A 13773-nucleotide genomic window follows, 5' to 3' on the forward strand; every position below is an offset into this window, starting at 1 on the left:
GGTAACTTCCAACTTATCTGTATGTGTGTGTGTGTGTGTATATATATATATATATATCTTACTATATGTTCCATTCTATGCATCCGATGAAGTGGGCTGTAGCCCGTGAAAGGTTATGCTCTAATAAATTTGTTAGTCTCTAAGGTGCCACAAGTACTCCTGTTCTTATATCAGCTCAAGTATTTCTCAGGTGTTTGAGTTTAAATAGGTGATAACTCAAGAAACCCAAGTTTTTAAACAGCCTGACCAAAACATATTGCCTCTTTCAATTAGACAGGAGTCATTTGCTTGGTGTTTCTGATTACATTAGCCTGGAGCTGGATGCATTTAGGTGGTCGGTGTGACATACTCAGATTCTGCATAATTCTTTTTTTTCCCCCTCTCTCTCACTTTTAAGTATCTAGTCCCCATAGTTGCAAAGATAACCCTGAAAACATGAACTTACTGTAACTGATGCAGTGATATCTGAGTGAATTTGTAAACATTCTGAAAAAATGTGATAGAGAGGAGTGACCTGTCTGCCCTCTATTAATCTAATCAAGATCAATGGTGATATTTCAGATGTCAGCTTTAACTATTTCATTGCTGATCACTTTAGCATATGGAATAGGGAAGGAGGCAGGAATGAAATCCACAGGGGGTGCAAAGCAGGAATTGCTGAAAGGAAGGAAATGCAGTAGGAAGAACAGAGAAGATGTATACAGACAGGGAAGAAGGAGAGAAACAGAGACCTTCACTGAGGAGGAAAAGGGGGAGATACAAAGGGTAGAAATAAGGATGATCATAAGAGTTGGAAAATTTTCCCACTGAGGCCAAATGTGACACAAATTTACAGGACAAATAATAATGTTAATAACTAAAAGTTTAATTATTACATATTCTAGCCTTGATCTTTGCACAAAGCTCCCAATAGCACCAGTGAGAATTCAGCTCTGAGCTGAAGTTAGTGTGTGCTTATGGAACATCATTATTGAAATGGAATTTAACTCTCTCCACAGAATGAGTCTGACACCACTGTCATAAGTCTACTAGCGTCCAAGTTGTTCACAGTGTCAGGAAAAGGGTAGACAAGACTAGAATTTGTGTTTTAAACAAAGAGAACAAATTATTTTAAAGAAACCCTTCCAGGTCTTCTTTATGTGTTATAAAGATAAAAAACAAGATGTAGGGCATAAACTCACCTTCCACCCATCCCCACTTTGACTGTCATTTTTTAAGGAAGGATCCCCATCCTTACTCTGCTCCATAGTGCAAAAGGCAAGTGGGTGTGTCTTTTTGGGTTAAGTTTTAAGCTAGCCAGGGGCAATGGGGCATGGCATGGCAGGGGAAGCCACGCTCCGCCCAATGCGAGGGCACTATTTACAAACCATCAGTTGCCAGACGCACAGTGGCCCACCCGGCCCCGTGCTGCCAGCATGCCCCTTCCCCTCAGGGGTGGGCCTATGCTACACCACACAGCTCCTCCTGCCCAACAGCCCCCGACTCCCTATTGCCAGAGGGCCCCCCCGATGCACAGCCCCACCACAACTGCCCAGCACACAGATCTTCCCCGCCCCTTCACAGCCCAGCACCCTCCCAGACTCTCCACAGACGCACTCTCACAAGCCCTGCCTCCCGGCCGCACTCACCACCACTGCTGGGAGGTGACTGTGTCTGCTGGGCGGAGCCGGCAGCACAGCCAGGGTTGGTCCCAGGGCCGGGAATCGCTCCAGCCCCTCGGGAGTGGCACGATCAGCCAGGCCAGGACCTGCCCTGGCTGGGGTTCCTCAAGATGCACTTGCCTGGAGGGGACCAGCCAAGCCCTCGACACTGTTCCCCCCCCCACACACACACACACACCTGGCTGAGACTGGCCAGGCTTCTGCACCAGTCCCAGGTGGCTCAGCTCCGGGGAGACAGGTGGGGCCCCACAGGTGGGGTGGGAAGCAGAGACTGCCCAGAGCCAGAGGTGCACTGGGGTCTGCCCAGGGGGCTAAGAGCAGGGGGTGGAGCCAGGGGGCAGAGAAGAGCCATGGGGCAGCCGGCGGGCAGGCCGAGAGGAGCAAGTGGCGGGCAGGGGGAGCCAGGGGGATCTCAGGGCACAGTGCAAGTGGAGCAGGCCGGAGCCCATTCTGAGCATGGGACTGGCTCCATGGAGGCACTGGAGCTACTGTAAATGCAGCACTGTCTGCTCCTAATTGGCCCAGGCACCCTATTTAAGCCCAGGAGGCATTCCAGAAAGTGTCCATGTACGAGCTGCAGATTCTTGCCCCTTGTAATGATAGACCTGCTTCTTGGCTTGTTCTTGGACTCCTCACCCTTGGCTCTGGTTCCTGACTCCAGCTTTGATGCTTGCCTCCGATTCCCGTCTCTGGCTCTGACTTTCAGCGCTATTCCTGTGTTCTCACTGCCCCTGTTCTGATCATTAGGACTGACTACCGAAGCCCCTGTTGTGAGAGGGTGGGGGTGTGGGGGAAGGGAAAGCAGGAAGAGGTTCTGACTGGTGCCAGTTTCTCCAGTGGGAAGGGAAGGGAGAGGTCCCAGCCACCACAGTTTAAATGGCACTCTGCAGCCCCTGCTTCATCCTCTTTCCAATTTCTTTTCAGAGTACTCACTACCAATATAGTGAAAATACTCCCTCCCCCCCATTTTTTTAAAAAACTAGATGTATATTTGAGTTCATTAAATGGGAATAGCCAGGTCCCATTCTAACTTTGTTTTTCCTTTTCTCCAAAAGTCCTGAATCAAAATCCTAAGCTAGCCATTATTTTACAATTTAATTGCAATGATTCTGTATGAGCATTTGTGTTCTGATTAGTTTACAGTTCTGTGTATTCAGATTGTCTCAAAATTTGATGTTAGCATCCTATTATTTATGATGTCTGGTTACTAATGGAAACATGGTGTTTGAAATGTATGGTACTAATTCCTGTTAATTAATTGATTTTAACTGTGATTTTTTTCTTTCCCCTAACAAAATAGGCTGACTTCATTGTGAATTGTATAGAAACTTTGTCTGGGGAGTGACAAAAAAGGAAAACACTGCTTCCCCACATTTGGTGGACAGACAGTCAGGAAATACTGGTATCACTGTACCTGTTTCCTTATTGGGTTTTTTTTCCTTTCCTCCAATGGGCTTCTTTGTGAGCTTAGAGGAAGAACTATGTGATTAATATGGCAAATAACTCTGATATACATGGAAATATTTCTTTTGTAATAGCTAAAAGTGTTCTTAAAAGTTTATTTTTAAATACCTTCCCAATTAGTCTGACAAAAATATCTCCTGAGGCAACTCCTCTCTGCTGTTCCTCTGCTCATTACTTTGGCAGCTTCTCTTCACTCACCACTATGTAGCAATAGTTTTGGGCCCCACACTTCAAGAAGGATGTGGATAAATTGGAGAGAGTCCAGCGAAGGGCAACAAAAATGATTAGGGGTCTGGAACACATGAGTTATGAGGAGAGGCTGAGGGAGCTGGGATTGTTTAGCCTGCAGAAGAGAAGAATGAGGGGGGATTTGATAGCTGCTTTCAACTACCTGAAAGGGGGTTCCAAAGAGGATGGCTCTAGACTGTTCTCAATGGTAGCAGATGACAGAACGAGGAGTAATGGTCTCAAGCTGCAGTGGGGGAGGTTTAGATTGGATATTAGGAAAAACTTTTTCACTAAGAGGGTGGTGAAACACTGGAATGCGTTACCTAGGGAGGTGGTAGAATCTCCTTCCTTAGAGGTTTTTAAGGTCAGGCTTGACAAAGCCCTGGCTGGGATGATTTAACTGGGAATTGGTCCTGCTTCGAGCAGGGGGTTGGACTAGATGACCTTCTGGGGTCCCTTCCAACCCTTATATTCTATGATTCTAATAGTTGTTTCACCACCTACACAAACAGTACAATCACTTCCTCCTTTTAGTTCATTCTAACAATCAAGAAGAAAGCACTTCTTGACAGAAATAAAGATTCCTGTGGGTTTTCTTTTTTTTTTTAAATGAACTTGTCAATTTACTCTGTTTCCTGCTTCAGCTAACCAATAAGGTGACGCTGAAAGTCACCTGGTCAGAGAGGGGAAGGTATATTGTATATTGCGGCTATTAGAATTTCCTGTATGGCTGTGCTGATCTAACTTAATTGGGATGGGGGTTAGTGGAATGTTTATATGCCTGTAATGCTTGAATTCAATGGGCCTATACAGGAAGGTGAAGCAGTGGCTTCCCAGATAAGAACACCTAGGCACACACTTGAAAGACAAGGGCATCCTTCTAAGCTCTAAGATGAAGTGACACAGTTGTTTTGTCAGGATGAGACGCTAAATAACAAAATGACTATAAACAGTTAAAAAGTGTCTTGATCCCTGCCAAGGGAGGGGATGGGGGAGTCACCAGGGCTGGCTAGAGAACTTCAGTGAGATCTGTCAGAGAGAAGCTCTGTGGATGAATTTATAGGGGGTGAGCCCTTCTAGGATCCCAGGAGGAAGATAGTTAAACTGCTGTAAGATAGACATGTGTGTAGTGTGTTTTACTGTTTTCAAGAAACGTTTTCTCTGAAAACTTTTGTTCTAAATAAATCATACTTTGATTTAAGAAGGCTGTCTGGTCACTGCTTGCCACTGTCATGGTTATAGCTTTGCCTTATTGTTTACTTCATAATCACTTTCTCTGCTAGTTTTCCTGGTTATGTAACCCTTCTGCCAGGTGAAGTCAGCAGCAACAAGGGCCAGGTTCAATATCTAGGGGTTCTTCTTACACAGAACTGGTTTGAGCCCCCATCTAGTAATCTGGGAAAATTTAACATCACCCCTGGGAGCCTGCAAGAGGCAATACTTCCCCACTGGCAAGCACTAAGTCTGTGTATAAGAAAAGAGAATTATTTTAAAAAGGGAACTAAGCATTAGTTTGGGAAAACACCACAACCACATTAAAAAAAAATGCAATCATAAGTCAAACACCACCCCAGAGTAGTTTGGGCAGTGTCATTTGCCTCAGTTTCTGACCTTGGGGTGTGAAAGTCTGACAAACAAATGTTCCTTTAACATGCTAGTCCCCTCCTCTCTCCTCTCCACTGCCCCCACTGACTGTTGCTGTCCTTGGTCAGCAAAGACCCAGAGTTCAGAGTTACATTCACCTCCCACCCCAAAGGGATGGCGGAAGGCGGTGGCATCGAGCAATGCCTCAGCTGCTGCTGCCATCAGCATCACGGTTGCCATTGTTCACTCTGCATCAGTCCACCACCATGAGTCGCTGTGCTGTCTCTTTCTCTGCTTCCAACTGCCTCTCCACTATAACCTCTGCGATGCCACATCTTGTAGTCCCATCATCACTTAATTAACCCAGCTCTCAGTGATTTCAGCAGTTAGTGAAACCTCTCCACAGTCTCTTTCACTGAAACACTGTCCCACAGCAGGCCTAAGGCTTAGCACTAGACTTGGGGCTTGTCTAGACTGGCACTTTACAGCACTGCAACTTTCTTGCTCAGGGGAGTGAAAAAAACACCCCCCTGAGCACAGCAAGTTGCAGCGCTGTAAATGCAGCCGATGAAGTGAGCTGTAGCTCACGAAAGCTCATGCTCAAATAAATTGGTTAGTCTCTAAGCTGCCACAAGTCCTCCTTTTCTTTTTGCGGATACAGACGAACACGGCTGCTACTCTGAAACTTAACAGAACCAAAGACTCTCAGTTGAGCCTAATCAGCTCTATCTTTAAGCAGTGGAGAGGGAGATAAGTCAGAGGATGCCTACGGCTATGGCTATGCGACAGAGCTTTCAGTTGTGCTGCTGTAGCGCTGCTAATGCAGATGCTCTAAGTTAGGGGTTCTCACCCTTTTTCTCTCTGAGGCCCCCACAGCATACTATAAAAACTCCACGGCCCACCTCTGCCACAACAACTGGTTTTCTGCATATAAAACCTAGGGCCAGCATTAGGGAGTAGCACGCAGGGCAACTGCCTGGGTCCCATGGCACCGGGGACCCCACAAAGCTAAGTTGCTCAGGCTTCAGCTTCAGCCTTGGGTGGCAGGGTTCAGGGCCCTGAGCATCAGCCCCATGTGGTGGAGCTTCAGCTTTCTGCCATGGGCCGCAGGAAAGCTAATGCTGGCCCGGCTTGGCGGCCCCCCTGAAAACTGCCCCAGACCTCTGGTTGAGAACCACTGCTCTAAACTGATGGGAGAGAACTCTCCTGCCAACTTAATTACACCAGGCCCAGCAAGCAGAGGCAGCTAGATTGGTGGGAGAAGCTTTCCTGCCAACATAGCGCTGTCCACACAGGCACTTAGGTTGGTGTAACTTACGTCGCTCAGGGCGGTGGCTTATTCACACCCCTGAGCAACATAATTTATACCGACCTAAGCTGTAGTGTGTACATAGCCTTAGACTCCTTGGGCAAATCCCATACCACCTCTTCCCTTTCACTGGGATTTGGCATCCCTACCCCTGCTTAGCACATGCAGTTCAGTTGAGGGACATGCTAAGGACAGTTCTACTGCCCTTTACACATACAATAAGAATAACAATACTTCTTTACCCCAGCATTCAATACTAAAGTGATTTGTAACCCAGCACCAGCCAAAATTGATCACAGCAAACCAGCTCTGTCTGCTGAATACCTAGGCAGAGTAGATGTGTTTATGCAAATACAGTCTGCTCCTGAAATCTTGCCCCCAGCTCATCACCGGATGTCAGGGGAAAGCTCATTCAGACCCTGCTTACAATTGCATTTCTGTTTGTTCATTTGTTCTTCCCTGCATAGAAAAAAAGAGAGGGAAGTGCCTTACTCCTTTGCTGTAGTGGAATATATTCATTGTAGCAGGGTGAGGCTAGCAACAGTGCTGTAGCAAAACACCAGTCAACATTGCCATTATCAATTCTACTTTCTCAGATGCCTTTAGTCAGAAATGTGGCATTCATTTTCTAAGCTAAAAGAAAAGGAGTACTTGTGGCACCTTAGAGACTAACAAATTTATTAGAGCATAAGCTTTCGTGGATTACAGCCCATTTCATCGGATGCACAGACTGGAACATATAGTCAGAGGATGCATTCCATTCTATGCATCCGAGGAAGTGCGTTGTAGCCCACGCAAGCTTATGTTCTAATAAATCTGTTAGTCTCTAAGGTGCCACAAGTCCTCCTGTTCTTTTTGCAGATACAGACAAACTGGGCTGCTACTCTGAAACCTGCCATTTTCGAAGCTAGAAAGCAAATTACTTAAAAATAAGGCTGAAATGAGTCTGGATGATATTTATTCCTCTTTATTTTGATTTATAACATCGTCAATGTATAGTTAGAAAAAAATGGGAAGCTAGAGTATCTTGGCCAAATTTGTGTGGGCGCTGGCCTGCATAACACAGTGAGGATTTGAGAACGTTCAGCAAGTTAGATCATGTGATTGGCTGAACTTTCTCACTGCTCCGTTGCCTGGCTGGGGGAAAGGTTGTGCTGGCTAGTAGCAGTTGCATTGCTTCTTCACCGCAACTCCCGAAGCCTCACGGAAGAACTGTGCTGGCATTTCATAATACGTTCATAAAGGTTCCTTACCGGTCTCTATGCTATTGAGTCAATTCCAAGACCTAGTCACTTGTTATCAAAACCATCACTGCAGGTTATCAGAATTTTTCATTGACCAGAATGCATGATTTTAACAAACAGAACAGTTCAATAACTGTTTCAATTTCGTTGATAAAAAAATTTTATGGAAATTTTTGAAAAATTAGTCCACCCTCTGAAATGTAAACAACTCCAACATTTTGATTTATTATTTTTCCCCAAACAGTTCTAATGCAAACTGTTTCATCTATAAAGAGAAAGTTTTGTGCAATACTAGCTCATGATGTTAGTAGGATAGGATATACGGACCTACCCTGTGTTTTGCACTATTGGGGTTAAAATCCTATTCCTGCACACAGATGCCAAAGAAAATTGCTGTCCTAACTGCCAGGGCCATGCCAGAATCCAACTCTCCAGGAAGCTGTTGGGGTTAATTAGGATTCCATGCCCTAAAAGGGAGGTGTCTCAGCTAGGCAGAAATGAAGCTGAGTCAAGATGTAAGTATATAATGCTAAACCACGTATATATGTGAGTAGATCTTTTAGGTATGTATAATATAATTGCTATAACAATATGTTGAGGGTGCTTCCTGTTTACAAGATGATGACCATATCCTAGGGCTGATAAACCCCAAAGCCAAAAGGATAGGTGTTTATTAGACCAGGATCTCTTTATTACTGAGTCACCAGAGACCTCTCAAGTACTATTAAACTAACACTTTAAATTAAATATTAGAAATGTTGCCTATGGCTGTTTTGTTTTCCAGGCCAGAAAATAAAACACAAGATAATATATTTTAAACAGGCCTTTCCAAACACAAGTTTTCTTTGTCAGTACCCATGGCACTGAGCAATAGGCGAATCATCACTTCATTGTATCAGCTTCATAATAAGCAAAGCCTAGCACTATAGCAGTGTACAAGATCCAGCAGTCTTGATCACATGCTGTATTGAAGGAATCTCATGAGATGCTGATCACAATAATCATCTGACATTTTTATAAAACCGGTTGCTGCTGTGGATACCAAGGAGCTATGATGTAAATAAAAAAGTCAAAATAGGTCTGTTGACATGGCAGTGGGTAACAGTAACAAAAATTATAATGCTCTTTCTGACATTGGGCTCATGTGCCAATGAACCTATTCTAATTGTTGTTACTTTTATTATTAAGATCCCACTTAGTCACATGGTCCCAGAAACTGCTATTTTTCTAAGCCATCTTGATTAGCTTTTCTGGGGCAGGAGGTGCAGACAGGTTTGGAAATTAGGAAGTACCCCTTCAACAATGGTTTATACAGGTTGCTTCATGGAAGAATGGGTATTTACCATTATTCCCACAGATTTTTGCCTTTGCCATTTGAAGAGAGATTTAAAAGATTTGCATTGTTTGCCTTAGAGATGAGATGCATAAGAAGTATACAAAATAATGAATGGTAAACGGAAGGTACATCAGGAACTTCTATTCACTTTGTCTCATAACTCAAGAAGAATGGAACATTCAATTATATTGAAAAGGGGCAAATTATAAACTGATAAAAGGAAATACTTTTTCACACCAAGCACAGTTACACTGTGGAACTCATTGCCACAAGATATCACTGAAGCCAAGAGTTTAGCAGGTTCCAGAAAAGGGTTAGACCTTTATACGGATAACAACAATATCCTCAGTTATTATAATAAATATTTTTTAAAAATAAACATGATTTTGGAAGGGATATACACCCTCAAGCTTCTTGACATAAACTACCCTATAGCTACTAGTGATTAGGAAGAAACTTTCCCTAGAGCTTTTTATCCTGTAACTGCTTACTGTAGGGTTTCTTCCTCTGAAGCACCTGGTACTTACTACTGTCAAAGAGAGGTTCCTGGACCTGGCAGTGGTAATTCTTCTGTTGCTGTCTCTGACACCATTATGAGGCTTTGAACTATGTCACAAGCAGGATACACATTCATTATTAAATGTGTTTATTATTGATTATTATCATCACTTTGTAACACTCCAAATGCTTGGCTCCTGAGGAATATTTATTATAAAGGCTCCAAAATTGTACTATTTTCACTGGATCTACTGTTTGTTCCAGGTAGTATCTGTGTAATAATCAAGTTAACTAGATTTCATATGGCAAAATCCAAAATCAGATAAATACTGATTAACTAGATTGTTACTTGCAAACAGGAAGATTAACAATGGACTAAAAGATATAAAATCCTTTATAAAATTCTTCCTCCCCACAGAGTGGTGAAATAGTAGTTTGAAAGAGAGTAACAGGCTTGTGATCACTCACAGTAAGCTAGAACTAAATCAAGCTTCTTAACTGCAACTTCTACTCATGTGGTTTCCACTTGGCTTCTGCAGCATCATATGCAATAGCCCTCTTTGGGTCTCAGATATGGTTCAGAGTCCTTTGTATGATCAGCCATAACATCTGATTTAAAGCATCACAGCTGTTGGTGCAAAGGATTCTGGGATATACCTGAGAAATGTAAGGTATGTATTGCAGATGGCTCAATAGAAACAGCAGCATTCTTTTGGCAAAAGAAATAATACAAATCTTAGTGGTGATCAGGGAATGATTTGTGGCGAAGAGAGTAGCACCAAATCCTGTCATCTCCTAGGTCTGTAAAGTACCTAATGGCCTTGCTGCCCACAGAATATAGAAAATATTTCTAGAGCTTGCTGTTGATTTCCTTTGACCCTGCTCCTATCTTTCTCCTATGTTTGTGGCATCTCCACGCATCCTATGCATCTCCAGCACTACAGGATGGTCTTTCAGTGTTGAACAGTTGTTATCCTCCATTAATGTAAATGATAAAAAGATTATTTTTCAGCCTACATTCCTGCAGGTTCCCAGCTAATCATTTGAACACATAGCACACTCCTAGCTCAGATACACTTTAAAAACCAACAAAAGGAACATGCATTTTGTCTTTCTCTTCTTCATTTAAAATCTCCTCTGTGCAATTATAGATGAATTATGCACTCTCTCTCCTGTGTATGCATTTTCTATCTGGCTAGATTTTAGCCATCTATTATTTATTCGCTCACTCACTCTCTCTCCTGGGACTCATAGTTTTTTCTTATTGCTGCACTGGAAGCTCATGGTCCCATTAATGTTCACACCCTGTACAGTCCTGTGTACATTCCATTCATCCTGCTCACCCATTATGGGTTATTGCCATCTGCTGGAAAAACAGGGTGGATTACCAAATAACCATCTCTGAATTCCTGAAAGTAAAGTCACACAGTTTAAGCAGTAAATAGTGTACACTTGCTTTGAAACATGCACAGTTTAAAAAAAGGGATGGTTTTCTGTACACTTCTGCTGGATTCCAGTCTTCTGAATTGCTGACTTGTAAACAAGTTTTGTATGCATAGAGCCAAAGGCAGCTTTCATCAGGAGCGCTGAGGGAGAAAAATATATGCCCCACAGCATTATGAGTAAGTCACAAAGCAACCATACTGCTGCAGTGACCAAGTTATCACTTCTGACAAGACTGTTGAACAATCTTTACATTTTTTTTAATACATACACATCACCATCTAGTTAGACTTGCAAGGAGATGGTCTTTTCTTTAAAGAATTAATTTACCCCAAATAAGAGTGAAAGAGAGGAATTACACTGAAACCTCCCCTAAACAATCCAGATATTTTATCAGTAATTTGACCAGCAAAGGAAAAGACCTGAGGTGAAGAACGTTTGTTGAGGACAGGCCCAGAAGTGAGACATTCTTTATTTCTAATAACAGCTGTAAGATTGACTTTCTATAGCCTTGCACAAGTCACTTAACTGTTCTACCATTATAAGATAGGGATGATATCTACTCTACCTTACGGGATGTCAGGAAGATTTATTTTCCAAGTGTTCTATGAACATTAATTATTTTTATGCCTTTCACCATTCTATAAAACGTTGAGGTTCAGCTGATGTTGGTGTCAAAGGGAAATGAATTCATACCTTAAGTTGAGGCTGGAATGTCAGCTTCTATATGCTTCATTTCCTTTATTTCTGTGTTTAGGCTGCAGAGGCATTTACTAGCCCACTGAGTGATTACAGTTTTTTGCAGCGATATGCAGGCTCCCTTTTTACAATTCCACCAGAGTACTAACCAGGGACCCAATTCACTACCTTCTTACTTATAGTGCCAAAAGAATCTTTTACTTAGGCTGTCAGGCAGCAGAAGGCCATGCAAGGAGTAAAATGCTTGAGGAGGTGATATTGTAGAAGGAGTACATAATTCAGATAGAAGAGAACCACTAGAAGGTTCTATGGTATATCACTGAGAGCTATTTTGTCTTTTAGTCACAGCTTTGGCACAATTTCAAGTGATAATGTAAAAGGGGAGGAAGCTAAGAATCTGAACTCTTTCCCCTGAATAATTTTTGTGCTAAAGCAGATGTGTTTGCATACCCTCACATGTGGGGCACATCAAGCCTCAGGCATCTAAATGTTTGACTTGGTGCCAGTACTGAGAAATTATATAAAATAACTAGACCACAGTGGATGTTCAGACTTGCCTTGCAGATGGAATGCTAGAGGAAGTTCTAGCTTCCCCTCCAAGGTTGTGGTACTCTCCAAACAAATTATAGTCCTGCCAAGATGATACTTTGATGACTATCTGTTCTCTATAAACCCTCTAATTTCAGATTCAGAGATTGTAAAGCGGGGCTTGGGGGGACAGATGTCCCTTTCAAAATCAATGCTTCCCAAAGCAACATGAGCTTTTCCTTTGTAGGAAGTGTGTTCTTTTTGTCTGGAACTTCCATGTGACGTTCTACAGGAATTTTACAATAAATTGATTTTTAAACTTTGTAAGAAGAAACAGAAAAAAAGATTTTGCAAAGATTGCTGGGGCGCTTTACACTAGGAATTTTGTTACCTACAAATCTTCCAAGAATTTATTCTTGTTGAATGGCAAGAGTAAAATATTAGTATGATGCAAACTTCATATGGCCCCAGAACTGGAGGATTTGCTTAGGACACAGCATTAAGATAGCCAAGAACTTTTGTTTAAAGAATTCCATTGTAGAGCCCCAAAGATTTTACATAGAATGATAAAGGTTTTTCTGTTGATTTAATCCAAACCAATGGTATCCAATAATCTGGTAATTATACTATGTGGTCAGAGCAGTCTCTCTAGTCCTTGATTAGATCTTTGCTTGTAAACTGCTATATATCACTCATGTCATTATGTGCATTTACTTTATCTGCTCTTAGGATCCTCACAAGATCTGAAGGTTATTCACAAGGCATGGAGGAGGATGTGTCCAAACTCAGAAAAGTAATGTTTCTTTCGGGTACAATACAGTGGTTTCTTGAGAATCCATAATGAAACCAATGTTCTGGCCTTCCTCATATTCTGCTATAAAGGCCTGTCATCCGTCACCATAGTATCTGAGCACCTTCCACATGAAATCAGTAGCAATAGCAAAGTCCCTGGTGGACATCCTGGAGTCTCTAGCTCTTCTTTCTGTTGTGGGTAAAAATTCTGCCTAGGAGAGTTTTTGTTTGTTTGCTTTGTTTTGGTTGCTTTGTTTGAGGGTTATATATTTAAGTTCTTTGGGGTATTCCGAGTTGAAGGGGTTGGAAAAATTGTGTGTCATTCTTACGGTGAAATGGCCTTTGTCAAAAGAAAGGCCATGACTGTCTAAAGAAGCAGTCCTTGGAACCAAGGACTCTTGGATCCCAAAGCAATAGCCATTCTACTGGTTGTATTAAATGAGACTCTCCTTTAGATGTCAGTTGTAGCCTCACGTGCCCTGTCCATGCAACTGCATTGCCCAGCCCTGCCTCCCAATTGATCTCAGTCTGAATGCTCAAAGTGACTTCTCTCTCCCCTGCAGGTTCCTGGTGTGAGACAGCAGTCAGGAACTAACAGAAAGGGAAGTGGTCACATCAAGAGGGCATGTTGGGAGAAGATGAGGACATTTGGCAAGGTTAAAGAGAGAGAAAAAGGCAGTTAGGATTCACAATAGGAGAGTCCCAACATACCTCTGCCTCCCAGGCCCTTATATACTCACTTCTCTGGCACAGGGTAATTTCCTTTTCCTGGGTTCAGTTTATTTTTTTCAGTTATGTAACTTTTGTCAAATTTCCAAGGGAAGAACTCTGCTCTTGGAGCTTATTTTGATCATAATTAAATCATAGGCAGAATTTCCAGTAGGACCAGGATTGGGGCCCTTGTCCTCAGACATTCAGAAGTAAACAGTCAGCCCAGGTACAATTCTATTCATTTTAGTGGCGTTGTAGCACAGCTGAATATGGTTC

Source organism: Caretta caretta, chromosome 2 (genome assembly GCF_965140235.1).
Source record: "Caretta caretta isolate rCarCar2 chromosome 2, rCarCar1.hap1, whole genome shotgun sequence".
Taxonomy (NCBI): Eukaryota; Metazoa; Chordata; order Testudines; family Cheloniidae; genus Caretta; species Caretta caretta.